Consider the following 10,727-nt stretch of genomic DNA (forward strand, 5'->3'; position numbering starts at 1 on the left):
TATGCGACTTCGATATATGCAAATTCGCGTATATGCGATTCAAGAATTTGCACCACTTTTCGATATGTGCGGGGATCTATTCGAAGATATGCGATTTGACCTAAAAAAAAAATAAATAAATAAATAAATAAATAAATAAAAATAGTCGCGGCCGATTATTTTTTTCAAAATACCTATTATATATTTGAAGTTGGTGCGCATAAAGCCGTGTGGTAACACTGGCTGCATCAGCTAGGTAGAGCTGGCATCACTGCGGAGTTATCACAACAACAACACCGGCAGCTGTACAGACGGCATCGTCTTAGGCATCCTTCCTGTTTCATAGGCCAAACCATTGTCTTTCTGCAGGTAATTAAGCTTTTTTGATACACAAATTAATTATTTTTTTCACAAACAAATTAATTTTTGATACTTATTACTGCCCCAATTAATTTCGTCAATTTTCACTCTCTGCAAGAATTAGCGTTTATTCTCCGCACTGGATAAACTCTAAGCAGTAAGCCTGCCTGTGTATCTCCAGAGCACATCAACAGTCAGTTTAAAGGTCAGATATCAACAGATATACCATTCACTAAAAATAATCGAAAAAGTACTTTTTAAAAGCATACAAATAAAGTTTTTACCTATTACAGAAGAATTTATTCAGAAAATTCACTTTTAATTGCGCCTCACATACCACTTTTCCGAAGTCTAGATATTCAGAATAACAATATTGTTTGTTTGGCAACTGTGACGTCACGAACGCAGAATTCCCCGAACCTTTCCCGAAGCGCACGGGCGGAATGTTTCGAATAGCAGACGACGCAATGAAATGAAGATAAAACTGATTTTTGCCAAATTTGATCAGATGTAGATGGTGGAATTATATAGAATACTGTCAGTATGTTTTTTTTACTGACTATTCTATATAATTCCACCATCTACATCTTATCAAATTTGGCAAAAAACAGTTTTGTCTTCATTTCACTGCGTCGTCTGCTATTCGAAACATTCCGCCCGTGCGCTTCGGGAAAGGTTCGGGGAATTCCGCGTTCGTGACGTCACAGTTGCCAAACAAACAATATTGTTATTCTGAATAACTAGACTTCGGAAAAGTGGTATGCGAGGCGCAATTAAAAGTGAATTTTCTGAATAAATTCTTCTGTAATAGGTAAAAACTTTATTTGTATGCTTTTAAAAAGTACTTTTTCGAGCAATACGATGATTTTTAGCGAATGGTATATCTGTTGATATCCGACCTTTAAGCGTAGCAAGCAGTCTGAAATGTGAATTGTAAACAGACTGATTTTTAAAAAAGCTGAAGAAAATACGCTTGGTGAAATAAGTGATGCACCACTCAGCCCCTAATCCATTGCCTTGTGCTAAAATGTATGTAAACATATATGAGATGCAGTATGTAAGCCCTTTGCCAAAATAAAATATGTAAAATCAATCCGAGTTGAGAACGTATCCCCCTTTTTCCCATAGGTTCAATAGTTCGATATATGCGGGGGGTCCGCGGAACGGAACCCCCGCATATAACGAGAACTACCTGTATTGAACATTAGGCATCTGATGCTGCACACGAGAATTTTATTTGTATTTAACCACTTCACTCCGGGCCAAAATCTCGCGGGCAGCATTAGCTGCCAGACGTACGATGTTGCGTCATAATACTCGCATTATAAAAATAGTCACCGCTTATATTGATCCTTCTCTCTTTCACCCGTGAATTTTGATAACCATAGAAAATGCGACGAAGACAGTTTAGAGAGTATGTCATTACGCAGGGACAACTACAATAAATATAATCAAGACGCCAATATGGCAGCCTCGCGTATCCACTTGCTCTTCATGCTGCCTACGTAGGTGGCACTGTATGGAAGAGGTTAATACACCCTAGCATCAAACTAACAAGAGAAAACTGTCAAAACAAAAACAGAGCACCATTATATGGCATCATTACAAATCTACAGACAAACTGAAACCAATGGTGGACAGCTGTTAGTGGCGGTCCTACAAAATGGAAGACATCTCCCTCCTGCTAGCTTCAAAATCAGTTAGCACCTTCACTTCATCTGGAGATTCAACCCTAATGAGCTGAAACTATATCTGGATCAGGCCCAGGATATCTATCAACTTTAACTAAATTTATTCTACCATTTCACATAAGAACAGGTGACAACCAGTAACTGCTCTCCTACTACTACCAGTGACAAACTTGCACTAATACAAAACAAACAAGTCCAAAATTTCTTTTATGCTCTATGGGAGGATTTAAGGACTGGGTAAATCTAAAGTACATACCTACACAATTTGCAATATAAAACTGAATATTAATTTTGTAAATTACAATACCATACATCAAAGTAACATACGTTTTTATTGGGTGAAAAATAAAAACAAATAAAGTAACAAATATAAGGGATACAATAGTGACAACTTGGACACCTGCAGGCTTCGAGATGCCATGTTTGTTGTGAAGACAAACTAATGGAAGTCTAAATTGGTCTCGTCTAACCTAACTTAACCTCCTACGGGTTATGCATTTAGCATCCCTAGAGGTCATCAGGGATGTCGTAGGCAGGGAATGATGTGATTGTATGAGATTGGACAGATGACGCAAACATGGCATCTCGAAGCTCACAATGCAGTTCAATTTGGTAGTGTATAGTTTTTAGCATTTTTTTGGTATTGATTTCAACAGAGAAAAAAAAATATGTTCATGTGCTTCATTTTACCATATTAACATTTAATTTTATACTGATATTGCGTAGGTGTGCACTTCCTTAGTAATACCAAGGACTGTTGCCAACACTGTTATGGTTTGAGCTTAGTCAATGAAAATCAAAGCAACAACACCTGTCATCATTATCATTATATGGAAACCTAAGAAATCCCCATAATTTAATAGTGATGAAATGATGCAATTTTTTTTTAACATCCTAATCAATCCACTGCCCCAAGTCTCTTACATGTAACTTATCCTTACAGAACAAAAAATGATTGAAACTACATGTTTGAAGCCTACTATATCTTTGTAAGTTCTTTTGATTTTCTAATACAACCTACATGCTCACCATCACACTATTCTACTATATTCTTGTAAGTTCTTTTGATTTTCTAATACAACCTACATGCTCACCATCACACTATTCCATCCTAATGGATAATATAAAGGTGAAAGCACCCTTCGCATTAAGCAATCATAATCTTGTTTCTTATTAAAATACTGATTGTTGATGCACCTGTACCTGGATGAAACATTCCTATGATTACAGATATGCAAAATATAAGAAAACAAAATTTCAAAACATGGATTGGAAGGAAAAAATCTAGGATATCCAAAATAGGTAGTCGTCAGCAGAGCTGTGCACGTTCCTTGGTGCATTCTGCTTTAGTTTGGCAGCGGTTAGCACTCCCAAACTATTAAAAGCCTAAGAGACAGGTTCATACTGAAATAAAAATCTAGTAGGCCATACTATACCAAAGAAAAACTTCATAGGCCACATACTATACCGGCACCTATATTGCTTTAATAGTTTGGGAGAGCTAACCAAGGCCAAACTAAAGCAGAATGCACCTAGGAACGTGCCCAGCTCTGGTCTTCAGGAATTAACAAAATAGATGTAGGCACCAGTAAAACAGTATGATGAAAAACAAAGGAAACCTTTACAGTGAAATTGTAGAATAGAAAAGAAGGCACAAAGAATCAATGAATAGATTAAGAACAATTAGAAAAGCTATGAATATATATATATATATATATATATATATATACATATAAATAAAATAATAATAAATAAAATAATTATGATAAAAAGGGAGACCCCTAAAGTGTATACAGTGAGTCCTCCTTATATGGTAATTCTTTATCCGGTAAATTCACAATTACGGTATTTGGTAATTGCTATCCTCGATTCTATTTACGGTAAGAAAAATTCACAGATACGGTATCCGCTAGATATTTTGAAGAGGAAAGAGCAGGGAGAAGGTACGTCTGCCACATCCTATTATTACACGTTATAATTGGTTCGGTATACAGTAATTTAAATTTGTGGTAAGGTTTTCAGGAACACATATGTACCATATAACGAGGACTTACTGTACTACACAAGTACAAGAGAAAATGTAAGACCAGTGGACAAGAAAATGGCTTACATATTGAACAAGTGTTTAAACAGTGGACTGAAGATATTACTGAACAGACAAACGTGGAGGAAATATATTAGAAGTGGACATAACATTGAGAAATACAACCACAAGTACAAGTAGTAGCTTTAAGTCCAGAAAAACAACCTGAAATGACAATGTTCACTCAGCAATGCTGAAGAAAACAAGGGAGTCACTAGCACAACCTCTCAGTTATATCTTCCAGAAAATTATGGAAGATATACCTAAAGACTGGAGGACAACTAACTTGACAAATATAAAAGATGACTGTGCATAATTACACACCAGTGAACCTAACATCAAGTTGATAATGAAATACAGTACCTGGAAGAACCTAATGAAGGAGTTGTATGTATTCTTAACAGGGAAGTCATGTCTATTCAACATGCTCATTTTTTGAGTGACATGTTGATTCAGGGTACCCAGCACACAATTTAATTGGATTAAAAAAAAAAAATTATAAGGTTCCATAGACTACGAATATTGAGGTGCATTGAACTGGGCGAAAACTATCTGACAGATTGGATTTTAGCTGGATTCAAAGTTGTCCTTTTAAGGACAGAAATTGGAACAGAGTGAAGTAAAAGGTGGTGATCCACAGGGACCTGTAGTTCACTTGTTTATTTGAAATATGAAAATGAAAAATATTTTGAGTAAGGTGTTAACTTTGGAGGAAATCTGGGTGTTACTTCCACACATATACTTGTGCTTCTATCATCCTAGATCATAAGATCTTCTGTCCATTCTATTAATTCCCTTAATGCCCAAATATGGTTAATGGAAACTCAAAGAATATGTACTCATTAGATGAATATGAAATTTCAAACAAAGATTATGAGAAAGAATTAATGAATACACAAATTCCCATGTGTACAAGCACTGAAGACTGCTCTAGGCTCTTCGTTATATGAGCATTATGATTAATATCAAGTTTAAACTACTTGCAATGCACTACCCAGCTAAGTTTAGACTGTCTACCTAGTTCATTGTTCTATAGGCTGTTGTCATGTTGGTAGTATTGACCTTTCTAGTCTCCCCTGCATAATGTCTATTGCCCGACTCCCAGGGAAATGTTATCCTGGTGAAACATGTGGCCAATATCCATTGCTAAAGGCGAGAAGCATATGCCATGAGATGTGTTATTATAGTCAAAGCTCTCATCTTTACCCTATACACTGCTGGGACAGGCGAGTCACTTCCGAGATTTAGAAAGAAGTGCAGGAGTCAATCCCATAACTAAGCAAATGGGAGATCAGCACACTTCCAATTACACCACTAATGCATGCTTTGCTAAAGCACGCTATATAATGTGAAGCTTGAATAGAATAAGTCAACACGAGAACTAACAACATTGTAAACAATCTCTAAAAAATCAATCCCACGACTAAAAATATTACAAATGCTTCCAACCATGCCAGAAAGATTTGCATAATACAGAAAAATGAGAATGACTCAAATGATTGAAAGTATACAAGAGAGGAACGCATTCAGTACTTGTATACAAAGCCCACAAATTCATGGATAGAAAATCTACTTATTGAGTAAAGAATAAATGGAACAATTTGACACATGAAATAATAAAAACTAGTGTTAAGAATAGCTCTAAGGACTAAGGACAAAATCAACTTTTATTGAACATGTAAAGGTGTGTAAAGAAATTACAAACAACACATGATTCACAAATTATGCAAGTAACTACTAGGAAAATGAAAACTTGGGAACCAAATGTTTTAGTCTATTTAAGACATCTCCAAAAGTACCTTTGAAGAAGTCTAAAATAGATGAACATGTTCAGTTACCAAATTTTCATTTTCCTAGTGGTTACTTGCATAATATGTATAGGCATATGACTTGACCCAATGCAGGTTTACTACTCCGATCCTCAACTGACCACCTGACTTTTATGTACATCATGAAAAGGTGTATGACATGACCCAATGCAGGCTTAGTAATCTGACCCTCAACTGACCACCTGACTTCATGAATTTATAAGTGTATAACATGACTCAATGCAGGCTTACTACTCAACTGATCACCTGACTTCTGCATGAATGAAGCCTTGGTATGCTATTGGTAATCTAAAGGATTCAAATTTTGCCATAAATAGTAGGGTTCTATTAATTGATTTGCTATGATTTTCTAGTGACAGAATAAATATATATACATGAGTAAGTAACCACTAGGAAAAGTAAACTAACGAAGCAGTGTGCTTTTATATAATTACATCTTCAGTGCTGATACAAAGGAATTAATTCCTTCTTTGTATCAGCACTGATGATGTAATTATACAAAAGCGCTCTGCTTCATTGGTTTACTTTTCCTAGTGGTTACTTACGCATTTGTGAACATTGTCTATATATATATATAATAATATATATATATATATATATATATATATATATATATACATATATATATATATAATGTTTCTTATAAAAAAAAAAAAATAATAATAATATTAGTGTAATATGGGAAGAGAAAATCATACCAAATCAGGCTTACTGGCTGATACTGAATAATTATGTTTTGGGCCACATGAGTACAGGTCTGGTATCTATGGGTTCCCAATTAATAAATGTAAATAATGTTACAATGTAGTCAGACTTCGCACACAAACATTCTTTAGTTCTTTTGCATAAACCATGACAAGGAGTAATAACTTATATCACATTATATTGAACAGAGAATATGTTGGGTAAATAAAAAGATACATGTACTTCATACGAAAAATATTTTGATTCGTTGTTTTTGCTTGCAGAGTAGCAGGGCGTACTTTGCAAAAGCCATTACCTGATGTGTCTAACCCCTGTATACCTGCTCAGAGGCTGGAATCTAGTCCTGATTTGCGAAGCAGTGTAGGAAGTAGTTCTAGACTCTCACCCACACACAACCTCCAACAAATCCTACACACACAATCCCGAACGTCACCACAAACCATCCTCCATTGCTCACAAACAAAACATTCATATTAAATCTATTATTTACCAGGTGTGTTCCTTTGCACACACCCTTTATCAATTTGTTGTTTTCCTCAGTGAAGATATGCCACGCTGAAGAATATGACTGTTGAAATATCCAAGAGCTCAGTTTTTCACTCGCTTAATCAATGTTATATTTCGTCGTGGACTCAGCGATCGAGGCAGCTGAGCAACAAATTTCTCTTTTACAGGTTACTGCACTCTTTATACTCATGACACTATTTTTTGTTGTATCTATGTACATTAACCGCTTATCACTTGCAAATACGTTACTCATGGCTTACCTAATGTATCTGAAAATATAAATGTAGGTATCCTGGAGGCTCTTGCCTCCTTCCACTCTGACCCGAAAATCTGACTGTTTAAAACCGGAGTTCGGAGTAACGAAAAAGGCGATTGGCTAACGGACGTGTAATGGGGAAACCTCGGACCAATCACAAGGCTCGACTCTTAGCAGTATTTTGGCGAGGGATTTAAATTGTGTTGTCGTTGGGCGAGGCAAATATTGTACCAGTACAACGGCAGCCACGACACACCTATCATCAAAAGGATGTACATGAAGCAACATTGCAAATAACATACATTATAATTATTGTACCGACCGCTTGTCTGCATACCCATCAAGATATAAAATGCGGTAGAATTATGACTGGTGTTGTGCCTACAGTGACATTCCCACAACTAAGAAGAAAAATAGGTGTTAGCAAAGTGAATTGTTATATGCGCCACAGCAAAAAAGGTAGCAAATATTGTCAAATTCTTTGACTACGGTGATGTCTCTTCAATTAAGTAAAATATCCTGCCATTGCAAAAATGGGCAAATTCTGAAATGCATCACCGAATAAAATAAATTTGTAGTGCACATGGTGCCACTTCGGTAGATTCGTTTAAAAAATGAGAGGCGTAAATCAAAGGACATTTTAATCACATCTAGACTACTTCTGTTGGGTGATGAGAAGTGAAGCTATATATGTGATGTTTATCGCTAGAATATAAGTAAAAGGCAAATTAGCACCAGATTGTTTCTGTAATTTTCATTACAAAATTTCTGTTATATATATGTTATAATTAATAAATAAAAACACCACTGTTTCATCCTGACAAAACAAAATGTGAATTATGTAGATATACCAAAATGAAAAAAAAATAATGATGAAGGTAAATATATTTCCATAACCAATTTTCTTTGTTATATATATTTTATAAATGGCAAATAAAAATACCTTTGTTTGATGTACTTGTAACAAGTGAATTGTTATGTAGATAACACGCCAAAGTAGCACCAATTTCTGTTCCCATGACCTCGTGGCGCTTTCCCGCCTAAAACAAAGAGCAGTTTCAATAACTCCTTTTCATGACCTAAACTTGTCACCTTGCTTTCCTTTTTCTCACAAGTGGTCCAGTGATTAATCTCTTGCACGTTTTATCTGCACGGTTGAAGCCTTCATTTCATGATCACACCATTGCTGCATGTTATACTGTATAGGCTGAAACTTGTTTTTTCGTCTCGTGAATGCAGACAGGAAAAGTATATACAGTGCATACTTGTACTTTTCTATTCGTCAATAGTCTGTATGTTTCACTCAATATTTTGCTGATGAGTTTGTGGGTGTATGCGTGACCATTAATCCATTCACCTCTTGCTTTATTTGATCATATATGTACAAACACAAAACACGAACCAGTAAAAATACAAACAAATAATCGATCTTGTTTTGTACAATGGTCTCCACAGTGACAAAAAAGTTAGTGATATTACAAGACATACCTGTCAAACTACTGTGTTGTCTTGCCGTAAGATTTTGCGTAAAGATCGTAAGTTTGTGTATAAAACGACAATTAGAAAACCACATTTTTTGTCATTCAATATTTGTTTCAAAACAGATGCAGAATAAAAACAACGTAAACACATAAGACAGTATGAACACCACACAATGAGAAACAGTACTATTTACAAAGGGTTTTGTAAACAATACTGTTTTCATTATGTGGTGCTTATATTGTGTCATGTATTTACATTGTGTACGACAAAGACCATCAGGAGACGGAGTTGCAGTGAACCTTCTGCGGCTCACTGACGCATAGCTTGCGCAGAAAATGCGTAAGATTTTCAACTAACGCCGTAAGACTCGAAAACCATAGAAATTACGTAAGACTTACAAAAAAAAATTAAGACTTGACGGGTATAAGTCAAGACAAGTAAAATGAGCAAGAAATTAAATGAGGAGAGGGTTCGGATAATAATCAATGTTGCAGCGCCAAGAGTCCCTGACAATCTTGGCTGAAAAGCTTCACAAAGTGATCAGAACTGGTAATACGACACCTTCCTGCGAGAGGGAGTAGGGTGTTGTCTTGGGCATTCGATCCAACGGTTGACAAGCGGCTAATATCAGTGGACAAAGATTCTGTCTCATGGAAAATAATACTTATTTCTTAGGATTTTTTTTAACGCTATATTAACTTGACTGGTAATGTTGGGACATACAAATAGCATTAGTTCGGACATTTACTTTATAAGAGGGAGGAAGTCTTTTAGTATATATATATTATATACATATATATATATATATATATATATATATATATATATATATATATATATATATATATATATACATTCTCAGTAAGGAGATAATAGAAGATATATAAAGGTTAGAAGTTGCAACTTACCAATTCGAACAAGATAAATTTAAACTCCATGACAAAAAAAAAAAAAAAAAAAAAAAAAAGGAATGGCACTGATTAAAAAGAAAGTGAAAGAATTGAAAATAAACCATAACACGGAAAGATAGTGCAAGCAAGCGAAGGAAGAAAGGCATTCCAAGCATTCAGAAGCGTTAGATAGCCAACGGTTTTTGACAATAATGCTGATAAGAAAGATAGGCAGGATTAAGTTTGGCTCGCCTCTGTGAAAGTCAATGAGGGACTGAAGGTGAGGAGTCTACGACGGGAGGCGCTGAGTAGCTGCGGCCGAAGCCATCACAGTTGCGCCTACGCGCTTGAACAACAGGTAACAGTCACAGGTGGGAATCAGAGAGAAGTGCGGGATTCGAACCAGCACACTTCCGATTACGCCACCCACGTACTCGGAAATGACCCATTATCTGTTGGTTTCGTCACTTTTCCAGCCCCATTCCCTCCCTGGACTGGCTGAATAAAATTGCCTATTGACCGTTAGAACAAATACCGAAGTCGTTAAAGCAGAGGAAGGGCGACATCGAGGTGGCTTTACTTCGAGAGATTCCCTTTGGCGAATGAAGCCGTCTGGCTGGCGGGAGCTGGAACAAGAGGTGCCATGGACAACAAACCTCGCCCGACAGCAGATCTTTAGGCGCAAATTGACACTGAAATGTGTAACCTTGTGCTTTACCTTCTCGACTCACGCAAGGTCATAATCCATATCTCTCTTCTTGCAAATTTGTGACCTCGAGTTTGATATTTCAAAGTTACAGACAACCTATACATTTTTTTTTCACTATTGTGGGGAATGAAATTATAGCCTAGAAATAGGATATATAAAACTACAAATATATATATATATATATATATATATATATATATACATATATATATATACATATATATGTATGTATATAT

General features: G+C 35.8%; 1 protein-coding gene across 4 annotated transcripts in view; it reads right to left on the reverse strand.

The window, feature by feature from the left end:
* The window catches only part of msps (msps cytoskeleton-associated protein 5), a 142,530-nt gene extending 135,008 nt beyond the window's left edge, over nt 1-7,522 (reverse strand). For 3 of the 4 annotated variants that reach the window (XM_076201692.1, XM_076201691.1, XM_076201689.1), the window contains exon 1: nt 7,415-7,522. The gene's annotated coding sequence lies outside the window, so the exon portion shown is untranslated. Of the gene's footprint in view, nt 1-7,137; nt 7,157-7,414 lie in introns of those variants that run through there. The other variant, XM_076201690.1, reaches the window with a different exon arrangement.
* Nucleotides 7,523-10,727: the final 3,205 nt, after the last annotated feature.

The sequence above is a fragment of the Oratosquilla oratoria genome, chromosome 18 (assembly GCF_046742065.1).
Source record: "Oratosquilla oratoria isolate Oo_2021 chromosome 18, ASM4674206v1, whole genome shotgun sequence".
Lineage (NCBI taxonomy): Eukaryota > Metazoa > Arthropoda > Malacostraca > Stomatopoda > Squillidae > Oratosquilla > Oratosquilla oratoria.